Here is a 27,944-nt window from a genome sequence, read left to right as displayed (position 1 = left end):
CAATTAGTGAAATCTAAAGCATGCCAGCATAGATCTGGGGTACAACAGCTTGTATTAGACAGAGTGGTTTGTATAAATTACTTTTTAATTTGGAGGATTAGGCAGAGAGACCATGCTTTTCATTTATTAACAATATAAAGAAATAAATATTGGTTCTCCCACTGGAATCCACGACTGATTTGAAATTCTGCGCACATTTTTTCGTTTCATTCTGACAACCTCATCTCGATTCTGTTGGACTGTCAAGAATTCTAACACTTGCTTGACTTGGAATATGCATTCAACAGCACTTTCAAGCCAGGGTATGAGTCATGTTGATTGACTGGCAGCTCCTGAGACACTGAGCATTTTGAGAATGTTGACAACAAGCTCACCAGACTATAAAGCAAATTATCTTTAGGCCCTCAACTTTTGCGAGGTTATTCGTGGGTTTCACTTATGAACATCAGATTTAGAATCATTGAAGCCATTAAACTAGCCCTGCCATTTGACACACTAATGTGCTGGAGAAGTTCAGCAGATCACACAGCATCCATAGGAAGTAAAGGGTAACCAATGTGTAATGATATGATTATGTGCACTGGCTGCCCCGGTCCTCCTGCCTTGGCTCCTCCCTTAGTCCTGCCCATGTGACCCCAGGCCATAAGGGTCAAGTCCCCTTCTCCTTCCCGCTCATTTCCTAGCCTTGGACCCAGGTCAGCAGTCTCTCTTATAATAAAGCCTATCGTTCCCCTTTGTCTTTGTCTGTGTCATTATTGGGGCTACTGATAGTGCCCAACAATTTATTGTACTAGATTTTGGAGGTCTCCGGTAATGGAGAAATTGCTGCGTCCAGAACGGCTGGAAGTTGACCCCCAAGTCTCCCTCCTCTTCGAGCAGTGGATGAACTGCTTCAACAACTTCCTCGTCGCTGCTGCTGAGGTGGTAGACTCTGATGAAAAGTTTAAGATCCTTCAGGCACGAGTCAACCAGAGGGCCTACCTGGAAATTCAAAGCAGCGCGACCTACACTGAGGTGATTGCTGAGCTGTGAGCACGGTATAAGCCTAAATTGAACGTGGTATACTCCCGTTACCTGCTGGCGTCCCGAAAACAAAGGCCTGGTGAGTCCACTAAAGAGTTCGTCCGGTCCCTGGTCCACTGGGAAAAGACTGTTTGGGGGAACCCACGGCCATGATATCACTAACCCAGTGCATGAAAGAACTGTTTTGAGATGCCTGCATTTCGGGTCTGAGGTCGGATTATATCCGGCAATGACTCCTCAAGGAGGACCTGCTCCCACTCAAAAGGGCAATTGACTTGATCAGGACTTTAGACTTGGTCCAGCGCCACGCGGTATCGATTGTAGGCAGAAGCAGGCCATCTCCGTGTGTTCCACCATGAGGGCCTTCAGCCTGGGACTCAGTGTAGGGCATTACTGACCCAACCACAGCTGCAATTACGCCGACGGCATCGTCGAGATGCAACTTCTGCGGGCAGTCCAAGCATTTGAGACGCCTCTGCCCCACGGGGGTGGGGGGGGGCCTACATGTTTGGGCTGCAGCAAGAAGGGCCATTACCAGAAGGTCTGCAGGTCCCGACAGCAGTCCGAGAGCAGCGGCGCATACATTCCAGATGAGCTTCCAGCGCTGACTGCATGCACGATAAAGGGAGCACCATCTTGTCGGCCACTGCTCCCAACCTCAGCACCTTGGCCTACCACCTCAATGACGTCACTTCCAACTGCCACGGCTCCACTTCCGCCTTCTTCCTCATCGAACACTGCATGGTCAACTTGGAGGTTGCCATCTTGGGAAGACCCACGATGACGATGAAGGAATGCCTATCCTGGCATTGGTGATTCTGAAGCAAGCCAGCCCTCACCGGATCTTGAACTCCATGATGCGGATCGAGGTGAATGGGCATAAAACGAACTGTCTTTTCGAGAACAACAGCACGGAAAGTTTTGTGCATCCCAACGTGGTCCAGGGACTCTCCCTCCCAGTCCAACCCATGACTGGGACAGTTTCAATGGCTGCAAGGGACCAACAGACCAGTATCCAGGGGTATTGTGTAGCGTCATTGGCGGTGGGGGAGGGGGGGGGAATGTTATAACGATTTTGTATTGTTAATTGTGCCTTGCCTCTGCACGTCGATCCACCAGGGCCTCAACTTTCAGAATCAGTTCAGGAGTGTGACGATGGTGCTCGGGGGCCCCCAATCACTGCTGATTGTCCACAACCACCAGTCCTCAGCACCACCTTGTGGTCCCAGCACTCAGCCTCCGGCACCATCCTGCGGCCTCAGCACCCAGTCTCCGGCACCATCCTGTGGCCTCACCATGCTATGGGTGCCCCCCCTGTCACTGTTCATGAACCTCACCCCGGATTGCAAACCAATAACAACCAAGAGTAGGCGCTATAGTTCAGAGGACATGCAGTTCATCCGGGCTGAGGTTCAGCGACTCCTGGTGGAGGGGATCATAGCCCCTACCACCAGTCCCTGGAGGGTGCAGGTCCTCATGGTCAGAGGTGCGGGCAACCTATAATTGATTATAGTCAGACCATCAACTGAATGCATACCCGCTACCCAGGATTGGCGATTTGGTCAATAAGGTCGCTAAGAACAGAATTTTTTCAACCATTGACTTCAAGTCGGCTGATCATCAACTTCCCCTTCGTCCGGCCGATCGAATCTATATGGATTTCGAGGCAGAAGGGAAACTTTTCCACTTCCTGTGGGTACCCTTCGGTGTTATTAACGGTGTTTCTGATTTTCACAGAATGAAGAACTGGATGGTGGAGGAGCACGAGCTGACGGCAACGTTCCCCTACCTCGACAATGTCTCCATCTGCGGCCATGACCAGCAGGACCACGACATTAATCTCGCAAAGTTCTTGCGTATGGCCAAGTCCCTCAACTTGATGTACAAGGACAAGTGCATGTTCAACATGGAGCGCCTGGCCCTTCTTGGATGTATTGTGGCACATGGTGTCATTGCCCCCGACCCTGACCGCATGCGACCCCTCATGGAGGTCCCTGTCCCAAACACCCTAAAGGCGCTTAAGAGGTGCCTGGGGTTGTTCTCATATTACACACAGTGGGTGCCCAACTGTGCCGATAAAGCCCATCCCTTAATCCGTATGACCACCTTCCCATTATCAGTGGAGGCCCAGGCTGATTTTGACCAAATTCAAGAAAACATCACTAAGGCCACGATGCAGGTCGTGGATGAATCCATCCCCTTTCAGGTGGAAAGCGATGCCTCTGACTTCACACTGGCCACCATATTAAATCAGGCAGGCAGGCAGGCTGGAAGCAATTTTTTTCCCGTACCCTGCATGGTCCTGAACTCCGGCACTCCTCTGTCGAGAAGGAGGCTCAAGCTATCATTGAGGAGGTGTACCACTGGCGACACTACCTTGTCGGTAAGAGATTTACCCTGTTGACTGACCAGAGGGGAGTGGCCTTCAGGTTTAGTTCCAAACAATGGAGTAAGATCAAGAATTACAAGATTCTGAGGTGGAGGATTGAATTATCCACCTATAACTATGATATCTTTTACCAGTCGGGTAAGCTCAATGATCCCCCAGACGCCCTATCCCAATGGACGGGTGCCAGCGCGCATCTTGACCATCTCCAGATCTTGCACAACAATCTGTGTCAACCTGCAGTCACGAGGTTGTACCATTTTGTCAAGACAAGACACAAAACCTCCTGTACTCCGTAGAGAATGCCCGGTCCACGACCAGACACTGCCAAATCTGCGCCGAGTGTAAGCCCCAGTTCTACCGGCCAGAAAAGGCACACCTCATCAAGGCCACCCACCCTTTTGAACGATTCAGTGTCAGTTTCAAAGGTCCCCTCCCAACCACAAATAGGAACGCCTACTTCCTGATGGTGGTGGACAAATTTTTCAGGTTCCCCTTTCCAATTCCCTGCCTGGATATTACCTCAGCTATGGTCATCAAGGCCCTGAGCAGTATCTTCACTTTGTTCGGGTATCCCGACTATATTCATAGTGTACGGGGGATCTCATTCATGAGTGAGGAGCTGCGACAGTACTTTTGGCCAAAGGCATAGCCACCAGCAGGACCAGCAGCTATAACCACAGAGGTAATGGCTATGTGGAAAGGGAGAACAGCACTGTCTGGAAGGCGACACTCCTAGCACTTAGCTCCAAAGATTTGCCAATGTCCTGCTGCCAGGACATCCTGCCCGAAGCTCTCCACGCCATCCGATCTTTACTGTGCACCGCGGTGTAACATCGCCCCACATGAACACCTCTTTGCTTTTCTTAGGAGATCGGCGAATGGTTCCTCCATCCCTCCCTGGCTGACATCCCCAGGGCTGGTTCTGCTTCAGACCATAAGATGGACCTACTGGTTGAAGTGGTGCACCTCATACATGCAAACCCTCAATACGCATTTGTAAGGTTCCCAGATGACCACAAGGTCACTGTGTTAATACAAGACCTGGCAAGGGCCGGAGACCCTGAGACTGCCTTGCCGTCTACTGACCACGCTGCAGACCCGATCATGGTGCATCAGAGTATGACCCTGGAGTCTGAGCTGCCTGACTTCCAGCCGGATGTCCAGGCATCTACCCCTAATGGAGCAACGGTGGATCCTCCAGCAGTCTGGGAGTCCACCGCCAGCACCCCAACCTGGATAGTCCCTGTAGCAGATGATCCCCCGTCGGCCCCCTCTCCAGAGGAGCGCCTTGCGGACACGCCGGTTCCACAGCGGTCTGGCAGACAGAGGAGGCCGCCTGTGCAGCTCAACCTCTAGCCGGTGGGGGTGTCTGCTTCTCCAGCCCCTTTTAATAAATATTAATACTGCTGCTGTTGTTCTTACTGTATGGATATGGTTATTGCTGTTATTACCCCCAGTTTTGCTGTCTGTTTTCCGGTGGGTTCCAATTTTTAAAAAGAGGGGGTGAATGTAATGATATGATTATATGTACTGGCTGGCCCGCCCTCCGGGTGTCCTCTTGCCTTGGCTCCTCCCTTAGTCCTGCCCATGTGACTCTGGGCCATAAAGGTCGTGTCCCCTCTCCTTCCCACTCATTTCCTAGCCTTGGACCCGGGCCAGCAGTCTCTAGTACAATAAATCGTTCCCCTCAATCTTTATCTGTGTCATTATTGGGGCTACTGTTACCTGAGCCCATCATCAGGCATATACCCTTTACCTCCTATGGATGCTACATGGCCTGCTGTGCTTCTCCAGCACATTGTGTATTACTTGTGACCTGCAGATTTTCTTGTTTACCTGCCATTTAATAACATGCTGCTTGATCTGATTGCAACCTGAAGCTTACTTTCCGATCCCCCAGTAACCTTTTACTTTCTTGTATCAAGAATCTGTTCAGCTCAGTATTGAGCCTCTCAATACAGGCCTCACAAGTATTGAGAGCCTGTGCTACACTGCCTTTTGAGGAAGAGAGTTCTAAGGACTTGTGACATGTATTCCTTCTCATTTTAATTTAATTTTTAATTTTTAAAAATTTTGATATACAGCATGATAACAGGCTCTTCCAGCCCATGCCACCCAAATACACTCACACGATCAATTAACCAAATAACCCTGTACGACTTTGAGACATGAGAGGAAACTGGTAGACCTGAAGGAAACCCACATAGACACACGGATAATGTTCATACTCTTTACAGTCAGTGGTGGATTTGAACCCAATCGCTAGAACTGAAATATTGTTGCACTAGCCACTACACTAACTGTGCCCCCTGTCTTACACAGTTGATCCCTTATTTTTAAATCATCTAGAAAGTTTATTCTAGGTTTTATAGCAGTTTAAGAGGCTTCTAGATAGGCACATGTGTGGGTAGGGAATAAAGGGTTAAATATGTGACAGTGGAAAAGTTTTAGTATTAATTGGGCATCATGCTCAGGGGAGACGTGGGCTGGAGGGCCTGTTCTTGTGACATAATGTCTTATGTTCTAATTTCCTCTCCACATCTGCCCTGTCGAGGCTTCTCAGGACCTTAGAAGTTACAGTCCAATCTCCTAAGCTCCAGTGAGACACAAAACACTGCAGATGCTGGAATCTGGTGCAAAATAAAACTGCTGGAAAAACTCAGCAGGTCAAGCAGCATCTGGGGAGGCAAGGAAATGGTTGATGTTTCACATCAGGACCTACATCAGTCCTGACAATTTTTGCTCGAGTGGATACAAGCCTACCTTGTCCAGCAGAGAACATAATACTTTCTCCAGCAGAATCGTCTCTCGTGTATCTCCGGTGAATTCTAACTCACGTTGGTCAACCAGCCTTTTTATGTTATTTGTCCAAATCCCATTTAAACAGCATCCACCAGATTCCAATCGACCTTTGCAGTTACTTCATCAAAAACTCAATGAGGTTAGTCAAATATATCTGTATTTTACAAATCTATGCTTGTTACCTTCAGGCAGAAGGTACAGAAACCTGAAGTCTAGCACCCCTAAGTCAAGAACAATTTTTTATACAACAGCCGTTCCTTCCTGTTCGATCCTAATCCTAACCATAAACTACTCTGAGACTATCAAAAGATCTAGCTTCACTATTGAAATCGCACCTTTTCTCTTACACTATTTGCAATGTGAACTTTATCTAGCTAACCTTTTATATTTACTATCTGCTTTGGTATATTGTGGGGTAATGTAATGTATGCTATCGCAGTTAGCATATGTTGTGGACCTGATTGGCTGCGGCGAGTAAGAACTTCGATGCCTCTGTACATTGTACTTGTGTGCATGCTGATGTACTCATTACTCAAGCTCCTTTTTCTTCACTGACTCAAATCCCTCTAAACTTCTGTTAAGATTTCGCCCGATTTACTGTTACATTGGTCTTTAGTCACAAGCGATCCACGAAACAAATTTCCATTTTGGGTTGTGATGAGAGTCCATCAATCTGAAATACAGGTATTATCACTTATCACAGTTTCTCTGTGCGCAGATGCTACCTGGCTTGTTGAATGTTTCCATCACTTGCAGTTTATAGTTTACTTGCAGCACTTGGACATTTTTTTGTCACGGCTCCTTATGTCAAATATTGCTTGAAACTGGCCCTGTGATGTGCTCTGGCAGGTTTTCAAAAAATCTTTGTTAAAAATGCAATATAAATGGAAACTGTGTTTTGCTCTTTGTTGAGAAAATAATCTTCACGTTGACAAAGGCTGCGGTGGTCAATAATGTTTCATTTTCAGTGAAACAGTCCAGCAAGAAAAGAGGGGAAAAAACAATTTGAGTTCTCAAGTGCAGGATCAAAGAGAAAGGCTGAAATCCTAGTGAAATGAGGTTAAGTCACTGGAAGCTTGATCTGCTATTTTTGATGAAAATGAGACAAAGTATATTTGACTGACTCTTAGATGTTTCTCCCTGCCATGCCTGAGCAAGCAGAGTTCTTCTTGGCAGAGTACTCATTAGAATCTTTCTTGACTGGGGAGATATAGTGTGTAGGCACAGAGGGGGATAGATCCCCAAGCTTGGAAAAATAAGAGAAGGTAATGCTTTTAACTCTTGGAGCTCAAATCCATGACAATATGGTGCCACTGGCTCACATCACAAGTAATGCAAATAAATCTCTTGGCACAAAGCTTGGAGGGAGCTTTCCTGGATTCTCAAGAGCACCAGTCAATGAATTTTTGGAATTGGGCAAGTTAGGGCAATTTCATACCCCCTCACTTTCCTGGTGATCCGCTGTTACTAATAACTAAGGCCGAGTCTCCCTGACGTGATTAAGGACTTCGAAGTGATGCCACCCCACCTGCTCCCCCTGCTGGCCATTAAAGGCCATCTCCCTTGCTTCCTGCTGCTGTCCCTTTCACATCCATAATGAGGGGATTTGAATGCAGGGGCAAGGATGATAAATTATCCAGGGGTTTGGAAAGACCACACCCGAAATACCCAAAAAAGGATACCTCCTGCAAGCAAAGAGCAGCAATGTTTCATCAGCTAAACAATCTGCTGGAGGAACTCATCAGGTCGTGCAGCATCAGTGAGCGAGAAAAGTATTCTGGCTTGAAATGTCACCCATTCTTTTGCTCCCTCTGTGGTTGCTCCCATTCCTTCAGCAGAGTGCATTAGTGCGTTTAGCTTCCACTTCCAGCATCTGGAATCTCTTATGCATCTCCAGACATGGTGTCAAACCTTAGAGATAGCAGGAGTACCATAGGAGGAAGGTTTAGGTTCCCTAGAATTTTACACAGCATTCTGGTAGGTTGTATGTGAAGAAGGATTGTGCAGGAAATCCTTCTATTTCTCGCATTCTGGTGTTTGCGTTGGGTGCTGCAGCCAAAAAGTGCAGCTTCCTCAGAAAGCCAAGGAATTTCAACATCTCCTCAATAACTTCCAACAGTTTTGATTGATTCCTGAGCAAATACCAGAGGACATCTGTTTCAGGTGAGTGGAGGAAAGTTTAGGGGAGATGTCAGAGGTAAGTCTTTTACTCAGAGAGTGGTGGGTGACTGGAGTGCATTGCTGGCGTTGGGGGTAGAAGTTGATACAATAGGGCCGTTCAAAAGACTCTTGGATATAAGAAAAATAGAGGGTTATGGATGTGAGGTAGGAAAGGATTAGATCTACATCTTTCAAGATCCCGGTTTTTGCTGATTGACTGAGTCATCCATATGAATAACAATAGGGGGTGGGAGCGTCCATGCAGATGAAGGCCCTTCTTACCCTGCCTGTTTCTGCTGAGTTATCTGGGCAGCTTGACCAATACCATTTTAGGGCTGTTGGTCTGATGCTGTCCCAGCTTCTACCCCCTCCGGTTTGTTGTCCTGGGAATCGCTTTAGCGATCTTTGTCCATGTCTGCTGCCACGCGATGTGCCGGCCCAATCTCTGCAATTGCGGGCTGCCACATGACCATCCCCCCCACCCCAGAACCGGCATTACAGTCTATAATGTCCATACGTATAGTCCCCAAAGTCTTTTGTGGTTTGCCTCTGCGTCTCCACAGGATCTGCTGGGTCTGTGTGGACAGGCTTGAGTCTATCCGTAGTGAAGACCTTTGGTTCACCACCGATGTCCAGCTCAAAGGTGGCTCCGTTGTTCCGGATGACTTGAAAGGGACCTTCGTATGGCTTCTGCAGTGGTGAACAGTGGGGTCCTCTGTGTACAAACACGTAATAACAGTCCTGGAGTTCTTTGGGGATGTTGGACTTGGTTTGTCTGTGTCTGGAGGATGGGATCGGAGCCAGGTTACCGACCTTTTCGTGCAGCCTGTCCAGGAAGGTGGTTGCCTCCTCCTGCTGTTCTCTGGACTGTGGAATGAAATCCCCAGGAACCGTGACTGGGGCTCCATAGATGAGTTCAGCAGAGGGTGTGGTGCTATTCAGATGCCCAGTAGTGCCCATGGTAGCTCGTCCACCCAGTTGGGGCTCTTGAGTCTGGTCATGAGGGCGGTTTTGAGGTGCCTGCGGAAACGCTCTACGATGCCGTTGGCTTGAGGTGGTATGCCATTGTATGGTGTAGCAAGCGCCCCACAGGTTGGCAATGTTGGGTCCACAAACTGGAGGTGAACTGTGCACCTTGGTCAGAAAAGATGTGCTGTGGCAGTCCGAACTTTGCCATCCAGGATGACAGGAGTGCTTTGGCACAGGACCTGGTGGATGTGTCGGCTAGGGGGATTCCTTCTGGCCACCGGGTGAAACAGTCGACCACTGTGAACAGGTAGCAGAAACCCTGAGAGACTAGCAAGGGTCCCACTACGTCCATGTGAATGTGGTCAAACCTGCGTTCCGTTGGCTTGAAAGGTTGTGGGGGGACCTTGATGTGTCGCTGCACTTTGGCTGTTTGGCACTGCATACTCTTTGGCCCACACCCAGACTTGTTTCTGCAATCCATGCCACATGTACTTGCTGGTCACCAGCCAGACCATAGTCCTGATGGATGGGTGTACCAGCCCGTGGATAGAGTCAAAATCTCATCACCTCCATCCCGTTGGGACAATAGGTCGAACCTGTCTAGTGGTCACGTCGCACAGGAGGGTGGTAGTACCTGTGCCGACTGGAACGTCCTGAAGCCAAAGGGCTGTGACAGGGGTCCTGTACTGCGGGATCTCGTCGTCCTGCTGCTGTTCCTCTGCCAGTGCTGCGAAGTTCAGACTGTTGACCAGGGAGTGGATGCTGTGTCTTGACAAGGCATCCACGACCACTTTGTCTTTGCTGGACGTTGGTGGTGTTCTCCGAGATGTAAGACAAGTGTGTCTGTTGGCGGGCTGACCAGGTATCAGAGATTTTAGCTAGGGTGAAAGTCAATGGTTTGTGGACCGTGAAAGCCATGAAAGCCCTTCCCTCAAGAAAGTACCGGAAGTGGCGGATGGCTAAGTACAGCGCCAGCAGCTCTATTGAAAGCACCGTACTTTAGTTCAGGGGGCTGCAGATGTTTGCTGAAGAAAACTAATGGGTACCAACTTCCTTCTATCTGCTGCTCCAGGACTCCACCAATCGCTGTTCCTGAGGCATCGACTGTGAGGCCCGTGGGTGTATCTGGTCTTGGGTGGGTCAGGAGTGCAGCTTTGGCCAGGACTTCATTGGTTCCCACAAACTCACGTGTGGATTTGTCATCCCAGGTCAGGTCCTTTTTCTTGCCAGACATCATTTGGGCAGCTGCTTGGATAAAGCTCCAATAAAAATTTATCATCCCCAGCAGACCTTTGGTTGTACTGGGATTTCGGAAGCTGTGGATGGCCTCTACCTTGTCGGGCAGTGGTGTGGCCCTGTCCTTTGTAATCCTGTGGCTCAGGATGTCTATGGTGTTCAGGCCAAACTGGCACTTAGCCAGGTTGATGGTGAGGCCAAACTCCTGCAGTCGACTACAGAGATTTCGGAGGTGCTGAAGGTGTTCCTGTCGGGTTCTACTTGCCACGAGGATATATCGAGGTAGATGAAGTGCAGTCCATGTCTCGGCCCTCTGCATCCATCAGTCACTGGAATGTCTGTGCCACATTTTTGAACCCGAATGGCATCCTCCGGATCTTGAACAGCCCAAATGGAGTGATGATGGCCATCTTAGGGATGTCATCAGGATGCACTGCGAGCTAGTGATATCCTCGCACAAGGTTTCCCACAAAATCCTGGATGTGTGGCACAGAGTAATGGCCTCGTTGAGCCGGTGATAGTTGTCACATGTTCCCCAGACCCCAGTTGTTTTATGTGCAGGGGTGAGGCCCATGGGCTATCTGACCGTCAAACAACACCCAACTCCTCGAGCTTGCGGAACTCCTCCTTGGCCATTTGGAGCTTCTCCAGGGGAAGTCGTCTCATCCTTGCGTGGAGAGGTAGGCCCTTGATCAAGATATGATGTCTGACACTGTGTTGAGGCATCTCCGCTGTGAACTGAGGGAAAAGTATTGCCCGGAATCCTGCTAGCACCTACTCATCCTCTGAGCTGTGGACGGAGTCGAGGTGTATTGCCGGAAACCTAGCGCCCTCAGTGCAATGGTCTGGTAGGTCTCGGTGTGGACTAGTTGCTTACCCTTAAGGTCCTCTAGGAGGCTATGAGCTCGCAGGAAATCCACTCCGAGGAGTGGTTGTTCCACTGTGGCCAATGTGAACTCCCATGAGAAGTGACTGCCCCCGAACTGCAGCTCGGCCCTACGAGTGCCATAGGTCCGTTTACTGCTGTTGTGGGAACCCTCACCGTGGGTCCCGCTAGCCTATGCCTAGTGTCCAACCCTGTCGGGGGTATCACGCTGACCTCTGCTCCTGTATCCACCCGGAAGCATCTGCTGGACAGGTGGTCCCAGACGTAAAGGAGGCTCTCTTGGTGGCCATCAGCGACGGCTTGACCTTGTCGTTTCCATGGAACTTGCAGGGGGACTGGCATTGGCGGGCCTCAGTGCCCCATCTCCAGTGGTAGAAGCACCTTCAGTCATTAGACTTGCTCCTGCCTCTCGTCTGCTGTTCCTTGTTTGGGACTGCTCTGGTCTGATTGCGGGACTTCTTTACGAGCCCCATGGTAGCCGAGCACTTCTTTACTGTTTCCACAGAATGTCTGACCGTACTGCGACTTTCTGGGTTCGGTGAAATCTGCATCCACCAGGAGCAGTTGGATGTCTTCAGGCATCTGTTCCAGGAATGCCTGCTTGAACATGATGCCGGGCTGCTCATCTCCCAAGAGGGCCAGCATCTCGTTGATGAGTGCCACCAGGGATCTGTCTCCAAGCGCAACCAGGTGGAGCAAACGTGCTTCTCGCTCTTGCCGCATGAGTCCAAACGTCTCGGTTAATAGCTCTTTGAAGGCAGTGTAAGTGCCTTCTGTGGTGGCCCGTGGATAAAGCTGGCCATTCTGTCTGCAGTCTGCGCTGACCACGTGGTAGTACCGGGTGGTCTCTGCTGTGATGCCCCAAATCTGGAAATGAACCTCCACCTGATCGAACCACACGCCAGGTCAAACTGTCCAGAAGGTTGGGAGCTTCATGTCGACTGCGCTACTACTTCGCTATCCATCACTGGGTTTAGATGCCGTCTAAACCCGTTGGGGTCACCAATTGTAGCCGACTGCTACAAAGAAACACACCCAAACACATGGCAGTTTAAGCTCACTCCTTTATTAGGGCTGAAATGGCTGCTTTTATACTGTTCAAGTTCCCACAGATTTTGCTGATTGACTGAGTCAGCCGTATGAATAACAATAACGGGCAGGAACGTCCTTCTTCCCCAGCCTGTTTCTGCTGAGTTAGCTGGGCAGCTTGACCAATGCCATTTTAGGGCTGTTGGTCTGATGGTACCCCAGCTTCTAACCCCACCGGTTTGTTGTCCTGCGAGTCACTTTAGCGATCTCTGTCCGCGTCTGCTGCCACGTGATGTGCCGGCCCAATCTTCGCAATTGCAAGCTGCCACAGTATCTTGTTTAGATGTTTCAGAACTTGCTATGTGAACTCTTCCACCCAATACCGCAAGAAACTGCAGAGGGTTGTGAATGAGGCTTAGACCATCTCATACTCCTCTCCTCAATCCAGTCCACCTCTACCTCCTGCTGTCTTGGGAAAACAGCCAATATAATAAAACCCATCCTGCCCCAGTCACACTCTCCTCTTCAAAGTTTCTCCCTCCCACCTTACCAATGCAAGAGTTTGAACATACCCATCTACAACTTCATGGATTTCTTTCCTGCTGCTGTCAGACTCTTGTCTGGACCTCTGAGTAGTGAATTGATCATACCCTTGTACTGTTGTAACCGAACATTCTTTTTGTAAAACTAGATGCTGCACTTTTAGTCTAATTCAACAGAAGATTATTATTTTTTGCTCCAGATTCTAGCATCTGCAGTCTCCTGTGTATCTATAGGAGACGTTGTTCTTCAGTGAATAGGCTAACAGGTCAACTCTAATGTACACACAACTGTATAAAGTAGAACAAGAGCACCATTACAGAGTGTAAAGTTGGAATGAAAAACAAGCGCAATTGTACCAAGCAATGACAAGAAGAAGACAAATTTGTGGGATTCATTTTAGAAATGTCTTGAAGACCACTTGAATCACCTTGGCCAATGTTTCTCAACTTTGTTCCTACTCACATACCACCTTAAGTAACCCTTACTAACCACAGGGCACCTGTGGCAGGGGTGGCCAAACCGTGGCTCACGAGGCACCTGCAACTCTTTGACATGTAATATGTGGCTTGTGAAGCTTCCGACGCCATGGCCCTGGACTCTGCCCCTCTTCACATCCAAGCTTCCGACGGCTCAGCTGCCACCCGCCCCCCCCCCCCCCCATCCGAGCACTCAACGCACCGAATGTGGACTTACCACCTGATCCTGGCCACCCACATGTCCATCCAAGCTCCTGATAGTCTGAGCGAAGCAGGCACTCACTGCAGTAAAAAATGGTATGTGTCTAATAATTGAACCCCTAAATTTTAACACAAAATTGGACCATAAGATTTGACATTTACACAGGTATATACATGTTAATTATTGAAATTAATACAAATTAGCAGTTTAAAAATTACATACATGAATAAATATTATTACATCCATGTATTTCTTAATATTTATATAAAATTTTTGCAACAAAATGTGCATGTATATAAAAACATGTATATAATAATTTTTCATATCCTGCGGCTATTAAACATCTGAAGTTTATTGCATGTGACTCTCACGTTAAGCAAGTTTGGCCAACCCTGACCGATGGCATCCTATACCATAGGTGCTCTGTGGTTAGTGAGGGATTTCTTAAAGTGGTATGTGAATGGGAAAAAAAAGTTGAGAATTCCTAACCCAGGCATAGAGGGGAGCAGACCAAGTTCTGGAAGATGGGATTAATACAAGTACACAATCCTTTATCCGGACATCTAAAATCTAGAAAGCTTAAAAATCTGGCAAGTGGGAAGAGAGACGACAGCATGAATCAGGCGGGTGATGGGGAGAGACCGGCAGTGCGAGTTGGGCAGGCGGGGTGGGGAGGGGGAAGATTGGCAGAATGACTGGAAGGGGGTAGGGTGGATACGGGAGCACAATTCGGGTTGGCTTAAATCTGGCTTTCCGAAATCCGGAAAAATCCGAAATTCGGAACACACCGTCCCCCAAGGGTTCCGGATAAAGGATTGTGTACTTGTACAGACAAGTCAGAGTGAACGTGGAGTGGCCATTTAGCTTTTCTCATGTGGTCTCTGCTGGGATAGAAACTCCCCAAACTTTGGAATGGTTCTCTCTCTGCAAAGAAAAAAAAGTCTTCATTTTATTCCTCATGGCCAAAGCTTTGACCCAAATCCCAGAGGTAAAAGAAGAGTGAAACCAGCCAAAACTAAGAGGAGCAAGTCTTTTGCTCCATTTGCTTGGGCAGGATCAGATCGCAGGCCTCAAAGCCAAATTTAAAAAAAAACAGATCCTGTTGTGTTCCAGTGGAGGGAAGGATTGCATTCCATCTGTCTGCCACTGGATCAAGATACAGATCCCAAGGGACTGCCTCCCATTCCATTTACCTGGGACTGGATAGATGCCAAATCTCCTCGCTGGCCAGAATCTTGCAGCAATAGTGCAGCAGGTGACTCGTTGAATTGGAGAACTGTAACCAAAATAAAAACTAGACACTGACTTACTCTGGGGAATTGTCAGGTCAAAGGTAAACTGCCAGAGATGTGCAGCCATCAACACAGAATTTAAATTACAGCTGCAACAATTTAATGCTGTTATTCTTGAGTTAGTTTTCCATTTTATTCAATTCTGCTGACAGGATCCAAGTTTTTTTTTGGTCTTTTTTAGTTTTGTCCTCAAAAGCACAGCTTGAAGTTTGGAAGTTTGTCCAATAATAACTTTCATAAAAGATTTGAATATTTACATCAAAAGGAACCATTTACAGATGTTAGTGGTATGGGAGTGGATTAAGGAATATCAGTGACACATAGTGGCAAAGACTCCCTCAGCATTATAATCATTATTCCGAATTGCTGTGTGGTTTTTATATAATTAAAAGATGCTTGGATAGGTAAAGTTTGGAAGAGTTTGGGCCAAACACAGGCATAATTGAATTAGCTCAGATAAACAACTGGGTCTGCAAGGAAGAGTTGGGCTAATGGCCTGTTTCTGTGCTCCGCTCCAGGAAGAATAGACCCAGTCTCTCCTTGCAGCTGAAACACTCCATCCATCCTTTGATACTCCATGATGTCAGCCAGGATTAAGCAAAGCTGGGAGCTGTCAGGAGGGCACTGAGGAAAACACAAATGAATTGCTGATCTGAGCTCCACCTCCGAGTTTGTGTGTGAGATCTTTACTAAGCACTCATGTTTGCTTCATACATGGATGCAGCAAGGAAACAGACATTTTGACCCTCTGGGTATAGGTGTGGAAACTATAGCTAGGTGAGTCTGCACCTGGAGGATGGATAAGGTGCAGAACAGATTGTACCAGGACTGGAGGGCCTCAGATATAGAAGAGGATGGATAGCTGGAATTATTTTCCCCTGGAGCATTGAGGCTGATGCTGACCTTATAGAGGTCTAAAAACGTCATGAGAGTCATATCTCTTTGTCAGGGTAGGGGAATCTATAATGAGGTGCCATAGATTTTAGATTCCGCCACAAGGGGCAGTCATCCAACCTGTCAAAATCCCCGAAAAATGTAAGGCTGAGGGCTGCTGGAGACTGGCTCATGGGAACCAGGTATCGGAATGGGTTTACGAGAGGGTGCTGAGGGTAAGAAAGGATCCCAAAAGACCTCCAGTGCTGAAGGCTTCCAGATCGTATCGGAGGTTTGGATCTGGAGCTGGGGTTGCCGATGGATTGAACAGGAGTCTGTGCAATGGAAGAGGCTGCAGGAGGGCTGGAGGTGAATCCATGGACACTCAATGTCTCTTATTATTGGGGACACCAGGTAATGATCCTGGCAAAGGTTGAAGCATATCATGTATATTATATATTTTTTGTATTATTACATGACAATAAAAAGAACCTTGAACCTTGTAACTTCCTACAGCTTGGGAATAGTCCTTTCAGCCCATCAAGTCCATGCTGATCCTCAACCACCTGTTCATAAGCATTCCGCAGTAATCCCAGTTAATTCTCCCTCACATTGGTGTTGTTTATGAGGAAGGTAGTCAGGCACAGAATGATAGAGATCAGCTGGTAAATAGTGTGGAATAGCAACGAATGGAATTTAAGTTTGGTAAGTGTGATTGTGGGAGGTGTAATAAGAATAGGCCACATTATGAATAGTAATGCCTTCAGGATACTTAGGGACCACAAGGATCCTCAACAGTCATAGTACAGGTGAATTAGGCAGTGAAGGAAGCACACGGGATCATGGGATATCGCTGCTCATGTGGCCGGCACAGTTACCACTGTGGTTAGCATCACACAATTACATCCCCAGTGACTTGGGTTTGAATCCACCACTGTCTGCTAGGAGTTTGCATGCTCTCCCCGTGACTGCATGGGTTTTCCTCTGGATGCTCTAGTTTCCTCCATCATTCCAAAGGTGTACAGTGTAAGTAGGTTAATTGGTCACATGGGTGTACTGCAAAATTCCCGGTATCTGGCATCTATGGGCATTGGTAGATGCTGAATAAGTGAATTTTCTGGTTGCTTGAGATTGTGTGATGTGGGATTGGTGAAATAACATTGAGGGATGCCAATTTTAAACTTCTGTATTTTTTACCTATTTATTTTCCACCTTTTTTATGCCAGTTGCTTGAATTCTGTTTAACAGGGGTTTTAATGTATTTGGGCAGAGTGGGCTTGTGGTCTGAAAGGGCCTGTAACAATTTCATATCTCTAAATAAAAATTATGAGACAGGGTAGGGAATATAGAACACAGAGATGACTTTAGAACTTTATTAAATGTTGGTTTCTCCATAGTTGGAGTACCGTGAGCACTTCACAACACTGTGAGAAGAACATGAAAGCACTGGGGAGGGTGCAGAGAAGATTCATTAGGATGTCAGCTAATCCTGTCATCGTCTGTTTGGAGCTTGCATGTCCTCCCTGTGATCGCGTGGATGTCCTCCGGATGCTCTGGTTCCCTCCAACAGCACAAAGGCGTGTGGGTTGGTGGGCTGAAGATTGCAAGATTATGGTAAGGGTTGTGAATGTGGCTCAGGCCATTACGCACACCACCCTTCCCCCCACCACCTCCCCTCTGTCAGCTCTATCTATAACTTCTGCTGCCTTGGAAAAGCTGCCAACCTATTACATTCTCTTTAGCCCACTCCCATCAGGAAAAAGATCACATATCACCAGATTCAAAGACAGTTTTTATCCTGCCTTTTTCATACCCCTGAACGAACCTCAAAGTGGTAAAATTATGTTACTTTTTGCTCTTAACAACTGATCTCTCTCTTTCTAGTTCTGCACTTCTATACTGCGTCTTACAGAAATGAGATGTCTACAGGTCTGCTCACATTTTGCGGTCTGCATTGGTATTCTATCATTGCATCTTGATAGGTGTGACAATAAATTTGAACTTGTTAATTTAGTTACTGTACATTAGCCCAAATGTTGATGGGTGGTAGAGAAACCAAGGTGGGTGGAGTTAATGGAGAAGGGTATTTGATGAGGTTACGCAGAAATAAGTGGAGGATGCAAGCTACTGGAGGAACTCAGCAAACCAGGCAGCATCTGTAGAGAGAAATGGATGGTCAACTTTTCAGGTTGAGTCCCTTTGTTTGGACTGCACAGTAGCCCTCCACAGATGTTGCCTGACCCAGTTTCTCCATTAGTGTGCAGTTTTACTCTAGTTTCCTTCCCTTCATCACGCTGTCTCCAAGTAGAGGAACTGATTCTTTCTGAGAGCCAGCAGAGACCTGATGGGCCAAATGAACTCCTATCTTTTAAGGCAACCTAAAACCCATGAGATAGCCAAATCAACCAGTGGAGATGGAGGTAACCTTGACATTGTGTCTGTGGGCAATTAATACATTTCTGTTTAAACACAGTTTACATTAATACAATTTTAATTCAGCTAACCCTCCAGTGATTTTGCAATGTCGTTTAATATCAGTACAGCAAAAGCGGATATATCAGCAGAATGCCACTATTTATTTTCATTAACTTTACACTCATCAACCTTTGGCATCTTAATCAACCCCACTTTCATCCCCACAAAACCAAGTGTAGTTGGCAGTGCAGAGTATTTAAGGGTTTATTTTTTGGGGAGTTTTGTAACTGCAATTATTAAAAGCACCTCCACTTTAATTGTCATGAGCTCTCTTGAGTGCTGTTCATTGAGGATGTACCACGATCAGAGATGGTAGGCCTGAGGCCAGATTTATAATGAAGTCCATGGATGAACTACATTTCAATTGAGTTTTCTTTATTTACAGAGAAGATTTATTTTGCTGTCTGCGCTGGTATTCAGGTTATAAATTGAGGCATTTTACTAATATATTGAGGTATATGTATATGCTTAAGATTATAGCAGGTAATTCAGTTGAGAAGGAAAAGATTTATGTAACAGTGAATATGGCGTTAAAAACAGATTGCTTTGCTGACAAGCAGCTTATGAAGCTCAGCTCTGTGACTGATGTTGACTTTTTGAGCATAGCCTTTGGTTAGTGTGAGGCTCCTCCTGTTCAGATGCATGGTCCACAGTGTGGCGGAGGGAGAGGACGTATCGTCGAATTTTCATAATGACTTTCATAGCCTCCCAAAGCTCTCCAGCAGAAGTGGGAGAACACCCACCCCTGGACCCCACCAGCACATTGAGAAGGAGAAGCCTGGGAGAGGGCCCTATGGTTGAAGGAGACCACAGCAGTGAACCAACAAGGGGTTCAGCAGCTAGAGACCGGCTCATGGGAACCAGGTACCGGGACCAGGATTCGTGAAGGCACCGAAGGCAAGAAGGGGCCCCAAAGGATGTCATGCACTGACAGCTTTCTGATGGTATTTGGGGCTCAGGTTCACCACTGGAATGGACAGGGGCTCATGAGGCTGCAGAGGCTACAGGAGCACAGGATGCGAATCCATGGACACTCGGTCCCTGAAGGGGCTCTCTTTTACTTCTCTTATGTGGGGGCACTGGGCAATACTCGTGGCAACCCTTTGTTGATGAATTTTGTGTGTTATTACAGGACAATAAGGGAATCTTTGCAGCCAACTGAATGTTTCTTGTGACATGGTTCTAAAACAGGAAACAGAGATCAATTAGGCCCTTTGGTCCACGATGTCTGTGGCGATCATCAAACCAAGGAATCACACACCTGTTCACATTGATGGAGCAGCACTGGAGATGATTCATACATTCTCGGTCTTGGGAATTCTATGAATCAGAAAATCTTTTCTGGAACCAGCCTATTGAGGTGATTGTGGAGAAGGCACATCAATGTCTCTGCTTTCTCGGAAGTCTAAGGAGATTTTACATGTTATCAGATACTCTATCAAACCTTTTCGGTGGCACTGTGGAAACGATATTGACTGGTTGCATCATAGCCTGGTTTGGTAGCTAAAGTGCCCAGGAACGTAGAAGGTTCTGGAGGATAGCTAAGTCCATCAGAGGCTCCAACCCCCATCCATCTGTGTGAGGGGCTGCCTCAAAAAGGCAGCCAACATCATAAAGGACCCCCATTACCCTGTTTACAACCTCTTCTCTCTGTCTCCTTCAGGCAGAATGTACAAAAGCCTGAAGACTAGTGCCTCTCAAGAGCTATCCAACAGCTATCAGACTCTTGATCCTCCCCATTCTACCCTGACCATAAACTATTCCGACATCACAAAAGGACTGTCTGCATTTGTATAATCCCACATTCTTTTCTTACATGATGATAACTGTGAATATTTGTTTTCCATCTATCTTTTACATTTATATCATTATCAATTAAACATATATTATTGTAGTTTTTTTCATGAGGTACCTGTTTGGCTGTAAGTAGAAAGAATTTTGAAGCAAATGCACACTGTGCAATGTATGGTAGATGACAATAAGCCGATGATCATTAATATTATTAATACTAAGTGCCCATCCATACTAATTCCTTTTACCAGCCTTCTGCACCTTGCTAATTCAAATTCTCCTTTTGGATGCTTCTTCTTCTGGCCCGAAAGGCTGACCATTCTTTCTCTCCCACTGATGCTGATCGACAGGCTGAGTCCTCCAGCAGATTGGATGCCATCTGCTCAGTTTACAAGTGATGGTCTAACCATCTGTTTTGCTACTGAACGGCATAACCATCACTGGGTCATTCCTCCTCAGATCTCATAGCCCTTCCTTTAAATCTCTGCCCTCTAATTTTAATCACCTCTGCCATGGGAAAAGATTTTCGACTATCTACCCTATCTAAGGACTCCATCATTATGCTATTTAGGTCTCCCCTGCATCTCCACTGCTCCAAGGTAAACAAATCCTCCCTATCCAGTCTCTCCTTAAAGATGAAGCAGAGCATAAGGAGATTAAAGACAGAGAGCCATAGATTTTTGCAATACTTCAGCCCAACTGGCCCCTGCCATCCATACTGTTTATTCTGACTAGTCCAGTTTGCCAGTCTGCAGACTGTCTGCAGATCCTGGGGTCGAGTGCAATGCACATAAACACGCTGGAGAAACTCAGCAGGTCATGTATAGGAAACAAAGAGCAACCAACGTATCAATCTACATCTTTCCTGTACATTAACACTAATGAATCTCTTCTGTATCCTCTCCAGGGCAATGACCCCCTTCCAATAACAGGTCATAGCAAGCCCCAAAATAGCAAAATAGCATCATGATCATCACCAGATTAAGGGGGGGGGGTGGAGGGGGGGTAGACACACAGGAGACCACAGATGCTGGAATCTGGAGTTAAAAAGTTACTGGTGGGATTCAGAGGGTAGGACCAAGAGGGAAATGGGTATTCAATGTTTCAGGTGGACTGAATGTGCATTGGGAAGATATGCCTAACATGGTGGTGCAGTGACAATCCATAGACCTGAACTTTGATTCCATCATGGTAGATACTCAGATCACTACCGATGTCCAACTACCTGTTGTTGCCACTGAATGGCAAACCAGCATTGGGTCCCCCACCATTAATATCTTGAACATTAACATTGAAATTTTATTAACATAAAAATTCAACTCACTTAACTCAAAGGAAAAAGTAGATTGGACTTCCATTTCCGGGCCACACCTGGAGTACTGCATCCAATTCGGTCTCCTAACTTGAGAAAGCATCATCTATCTTTGGAGTTGGCACAGAGGAGGTTCACCAGGTTGCTTCTGGCTAAGAAGTGGTTAGCTTATGAGGAGAGATTGATTAGCCTGGGACTATACCCACTGAAGTTTAAAAGAATGAGGGGGAACATATAGAAAATATAACATTATAAGATAAATAGATAAAATGGAAGCAGGGAGGTTGTTCCCATTGGCAGATAAGACTAGAACTAGGGAACATAGCCTCAAGATTTGGGGGAGTAGATTTAGGATGGAGATGAGGAACTGCTTCTCCGATAGAGTAGTGAATCTGTGGAATTCTCTTCCCACAGAAGCAGTAGAGGCTGCTCCATTGAATGCACTAAAAATACAGATAGATTTTTGCAAAGTAGGCATTTAAAAGTTATGGGGAACAGTGGGTTGGTGGAGCTGAGTCCACGATCAAATCAGCCATAATCTTATTGTCTAGTAGAGCAGGAACAATGGGCAAAATGGCCTTCTCCTGCTCCAACTTTGTATGTTCTTATGCCAATACACAACTTTTCAACACCTTGTCGATGATTATTGTAAGTAAAAGGATGGAAGACCTACATTTTCTGTTCCAAAAGAGACAAAATAAAACAAAGAGTTTAGAACATTGAACATCAAAGATTTAAAAATGTTTTAAATTAAAATTTTTAATTTTTAAAAATAATTTTGACATAAAGCAATGTAACAGGCCATTTCAGCCCATGGGTCCATCCCAACCAATTACACCCAATTAATCTACAACTCAGTATGTTTCAAATGGTGGGAGGAAACCGGAGCATCCAGGGAAAATCCATGCATACACAGGAGAACGTACAAACTCATTACCGAGAGCAAAGAATTCAAACCCTGGTCACGATCCTGGTGCTGTAAAGGCATTGCACTAACTGCTACACCAACCATGCCATCCTCATAGAATATTGTACAGCGAATGTAGAACTTAGAACATCGAACATCAAGCCTAGAATGTAGAACTTAGGACATTGAACATTGAACATAGAATGTAGAATATTGAACGTCAAATTTTGAACGTCAAACGTTGATCGTCAAAAATCAAACCTTGACCGTTGAACATCGAGTGTTGAGCATCAATCATCAAGCGTTAAAAATAGATTATAGAAAATAGAGCATAGTACAGAGAATACTGAACATCAAACATTGAATATAGAATAGTGGACATCAGACATAGAATATTGAACATTGGGCATCAAACATGGAATGTCGGACATCAAAGAAAACATTGAACATAGAACAGAGAATATCGAACATAGAATAGAACATGAAGCATCCAACAAAGAATATAAAACTTAGAGCATCAAACATAGAACATTGCATGAAGAACTTAAAACTTAAAACATCAAACATAGAATATAGAACTTAGATATTGACATCGAACATAGAACACTGCAGCATGGGAACAGAACTAGCTATTCTTACCAATTCCCAATAGCTGTCTGGGTGTTTATTTTTTCTGAATTGCCAAGCTATGGCACAAAGCATAATGTCAGATCAGGTGCCAAATGTGGTTGGCCTGACTAAAGAGAGATGGAGAAGGAGAGGCATCAAATGTTGACAGCTGGAGACACTTTTGCCTTAGTTATAACTACCCAGAGATTAAAACAGGACCTACACAAGCTGTCGGTATTAGATGATGAAAGGCCAGTCAGTGCAAACAAAGGGGGGATAAGGCCGACTGTGGTGTCAACATGTCAGACAAGAGCAGACTTATAGCCCTGGTTTGATGTGAGCATGGAACCTGGATCAGAGCCAAGGAACCACAGAAGTGAATGTAACAGTCATGTCGAGCTTGTTAATTGTCATAATAAATAATAAATGTTATTTATAACCAAGTTGCTCCTTGCCCCTTCTTCCCCTTCAACAGCTGTACCACAAAGGGCCTAATATATTTTATATAAAAATAGGCCATGCTGTCACAGAGAGGGACGCTTGTAATTTATTACAGTGCAAAATGAGGAAGGACTCTGCTGTGTGGGTACAAGGTAAATGCTCGGTCAAACAGGACAGAGAAATCCCTCCAGGCTGTCAGCTCCCACTAGTAATACTCTCACAGGCTGCAGATGACCCGGAGTGGGTCTATGGGTGAGGTCTCTCAATACACAAAGTCATTGCTGAAGAACTTGAGGTGGCAGAAAAGAATAAGTTAGATTCAGGCATGCTGAAATGCAGATCCGTTCCAACACCTTACAGATTTTACATCCACATAGATCATAATTAACCCAGTTCCCAACTTGTTTTGATTAATACACCTCATTTACTTTAAGTCTGCAGATTTTATTTCCATGTGGTCATTTGTTGGAGCACTCTGTTTACCCCAAGAACATAGGAAGAGGACATTTGGTCCCTTTAAGACTGCTCCTTGTTGAATACAGTCTCGTGCTTGGCCCACATTTTCTCCTGACCCCTTTCATGGAGGAACTGATCGATCTCAGTCACGAACGTGCACCATGCCTTGAGTATCCTTACAGCACCAGAGACTCGGGTTTGATCTCTATCTCCGGTGCTACCCACGCATGGAGCTTTTCTTGGTTTCCCTCCTGTTTCCTCTGAGCACTCCAGTTTTCCCCTCCCCCCCAATTGCCTCACTCTACAACCTAAAAGCAATGAGATGTAGGAACAGAGTCAGGCTATTCAGCCCATATAATCTGTCCCATAATTCAAATCACAGATAGGCTTATTGGTTGCAGTAAATTGTTCCTGTGATATAAGTAGGTGGTAGAATGTGAAGACGAGTGCGGGAAGGGTGGTGGTGTTGGAGTTAATGAAAATGTGGAGAGCATAAAAATGGGAATAATGTTGGGTCAGTGTAAATGGGTCAGCATGGGCTTGATGGGCTGAAGGGCCTACTGTATCTTTCTGTGGCCTAACACTCTACAAGTAGAGGCATAGCTAGCATGGTTAGTGTAGTGGTTAGTACGATGTTATTACAGCACCAGTGATCCAAATCTGCCTGTGCCTGTGAGGAGTTTGTATGTTCTCCCCTTGACCTGTGTGGGTTTCCCCCGGGTGCTCCGGTTTCCTCCCACATTCCAAATACAGGATTAGTAGGTTAATTAGTCACATGGTTTTATTTGGGCGGCACAGGCTGGTGGGCCAGAAGAGAATGTTAGCGTTCGGTATCTCCAAATTGAATAAATTAAAATAAAATTAAATTAATGGAGAATCCATATGTGTGGACCTGCAAAACTCAAAAGTTCTGGAGAAGCTCAGCAGGTCATGCAACATCTGTAGGATGCTGCGCTACCTACTCAGTTTCTACAGCACTGTAGTGTTTTGCACTGCAATTACAGCATCTGGAGACTTTTCTCTTTAACTACGAGTGTGTACCTGTTGCGGCTATTAAGATGTGATTCTGAGTCTTGGAGTAGAGTTGAGAATGGACAGACGTCCAGTGATTAGGTCCCAGCCTTGACTGGTGGAGGTAGTTGTAAGCTCCATAGATCTGTTTGCGGATCAGTGATGATGGAGCATTGACTTGCTACAACCGTGCCTGTAAGGTTATCGAATGCACCCTTCCGTGGGTGCTGCACGCCTCCCATCAGCCTCGATAGCTTTCTCCATGGTATGTTGAGTGTTGCCTTCACCCCTCCTGGAGCAGAGGTCCTCCACCCTCCTCACCATGTCATCCAGCTGTGCGACTGGGACTACAATCAGAAATCGGAGTTGTCATCGGTTAGTGGCCAAGGATTCCAGGGAGCAGGAATGACATCCTGGATGATTCTATATGTATGAACAGTACAGTTAGTATAGCGGTTAGTGCAATGCTGTTACAGCAGCAGCGACCAAGGTTCGAACCCAGTGCTGTCTGTAAGGAGTTGATATGTTCTCCCCGTGACGGTGTGAGTTTCCTTTGGGGGCTCCAGTTTCCTCCCATCCTTCAAAAACATATGGGGTACATGGGTTAATTGATGTATATGGGAGTGGGGGTGGGGACACAGACTCGTGGGTTTGAAGGGTCTTTTACAGTGCTGTTGACTACATTTTAAAAATTACGGGTATATTTATCCTTCAACAGCCATAAACTGGATTTAACCAAGAATAAATTTTAAGAATCATTGTTTTTTAAATTTAATTTTTAGACATACAGCTCAGTAACAGGCCTTTGCAGGCCATAAGCCTAAATAACCCCATACATCTTTGGAGCATGGAAGGAAACTAGAGGGCTTGGGAAAACCTGTGGAAGAACAAACTCCTTCAGACAATGGTGGATTCGAACCCAGGTTGCTGGTGCTATAATGTTGTTGTGCTAATTGCAACACTAACTATGCCGCCCTCCTCCCCCACCTCCTAAATAACTACTGATGTGTAGGACAATTCTTGCAATTATCACAAGACCTAAGAGTAAAATACGAAAATCTGCAGGTACTGTGGTTGAAGTAAAAACACAATGCTGGAGAAACTCAGCAGGTACAACAGTGTCCTCTATATAGCAAAGATAAAAATATATAACCGACATTTTGGGCTTGAGCCCTTCATCAAGGTGTGGAACAATGTCAGCAGGCATCTGAATAAAAGGGTAAGGGGGAGGTGTGGTCGCAAAGGCAGGAGGTAAAATGTGGAGAAGTGAGGGAGGGGACAGCAGCGATCAGGGAGAGAAGGGAGAGCTAGATGAATAGAGAGGGAAGGGGTGGAGAGCTGACACGGGGAAGGGAAGAGAGGGGAAAGGAGAGCAGGTTAGCAGAAACTGGAAAAGTCGATGTTAATGTCTTCCGGTTGAAGAGTGTCCAGACAGGTAATCAGGTGTTGTTCCTTCAATTTTTAGGTGGTCTTGGAGGGATAGAACATGAGGCCACGGACAGACATGCGAGTATAGGAGTGTGAAGCAGAACTGAAATGGCTACTGGGAGGTCTCCGTCACTGGTGTGGACAGAGCGAAGGTCCTCAGCGAAGTGAATTCACAGACTGTGACCAGTCTCTCCAATGTAGAGAGGCCATAGAGGGAGCTCTGGATACAGTAAATCAGTCCTGCAGGTACACAAGTGAAGTGTTGCTTCACCTGAAAGGCCTGTTTGGGGGCCTGGACTGTGGTGAGGAAGGAGGTGTTAGTGCAAGTGTGGCATCTCCTGTGGCCATGGAGGAATGTGCTGGGGTGGGGGGGTGGGTGGGGGGAGAGGGCCGATTTGGTGGGGAGGGATGATTGCATGAGAGAGTCACAAAGGGAGCGGTCCCTACGGAAGGCAGAGATGCAAGGAGAGGAAAAGATGTGTCTGGTAGTGGGATCCTAACATAAGTGCCGGAAATTCTGGAGGATAAAGTGTTGGATGCGAGGGTGGTGGGGTGGTAGGTGAGGACAAGGTAAGTCATGTGTTTGTTGCATCTGGGGGCAGAGGATGCCAGAGCAGATGGTGGAAGATGGAGGAGATGCGGGTGAGGGCTGAGTTGATGGTGGAGGAGGGGAAGCTCTGTTTGTGGAAGAAAGCAGACATTTTGGATTATTTGGACTGGAAGACCTCATCTTGGGAACAGATGTGGGAGAGACTGAGAAATTGAGAGAAGGGAATAGAATTCTTGCATGGGACTGGGTGTGAGGAAGTGTAGTCAAGGTAGTTGTGGGAGTTAATGGGTTTGTAATATATGTCAGTGGAAAGGTTTCTCCTGAGATGGAGACAGAGAGATCCAGGAAGGGGAGAGTGATGTCAGAGATGGACAGGTGAGTTTGAGATTGGGGTGGAAGTTGGCCGCAAAGTGAATGAAGTTAACGAGCTCATATGGGTGCATGAGACAACTCCAAGGTAGTCATCAATATAAAGGAGGAAGAGTTGAGGGGAATTGTCTGTGTAGGCTTACAGGATGGATTGATCAACAAAGTCCACAAACAGGCAGGAGGAAGTGAGATGAGTCAAAGGAGAAGTTGGTTAGAGTGAAGACAAGTTTTGCCAGGTGGAAGAGGGTGGTGATAGAGTGTGATTGGTCAGGTCTTTGACCCAGGAAGAAGCAAAGTACTTTCAGACCTTCTGTATGGGGGATGGAGGCATAAAAAGATTGACACCCATTGTGAAGATGAGGCAGTCCAGTTCAGGGAATCTGAAGTCATTAAAGAGATAGAGAGCATGTGAAATATCATGGATGTAGGTGGGGAGGGATTGGACCAAGGGAGAAAAGATAGAGTTGAGGTAAGATAAAACTAGTTTGGCGGCGCAAGAGCAAGCCGAAACATTGTGTCTCCTCGGATGGTTCGCTTTATGTATCTTGGGTAAAAGTTAGAAACAGGCAGTGCAGGGATGGGAGAGAATGAGGTGGAGGCCTTAGGTGACCAGAGGTGATGAGGCTGGAGATGGCATTGGAAATGGTGGCTTGATGAGCTGTGGTAGGGTCTTGTGGAAGGGGTAAATAAAAGGAGGTGTCTGAGAGCTGTTACC

This window comes from Narcine bancroftii, chromosome 5 (genome assembly GCF_036971445.1).
Source record: "Narcine bancroftii isolate sNarBan1 chromosome 5, sNarBan1.hap1, whole genome shotgun sequence".
Taxonomy (NCBI): domain Eukaryota; kingdom Metazoa; phylum Chordata; class Chondrichthyes; order Torpediniformes; family Narcinidae; genus Narcine; species Narcine bancroftii.
This window is presented reverse-complemented; position numbering follows the sequence as displayed.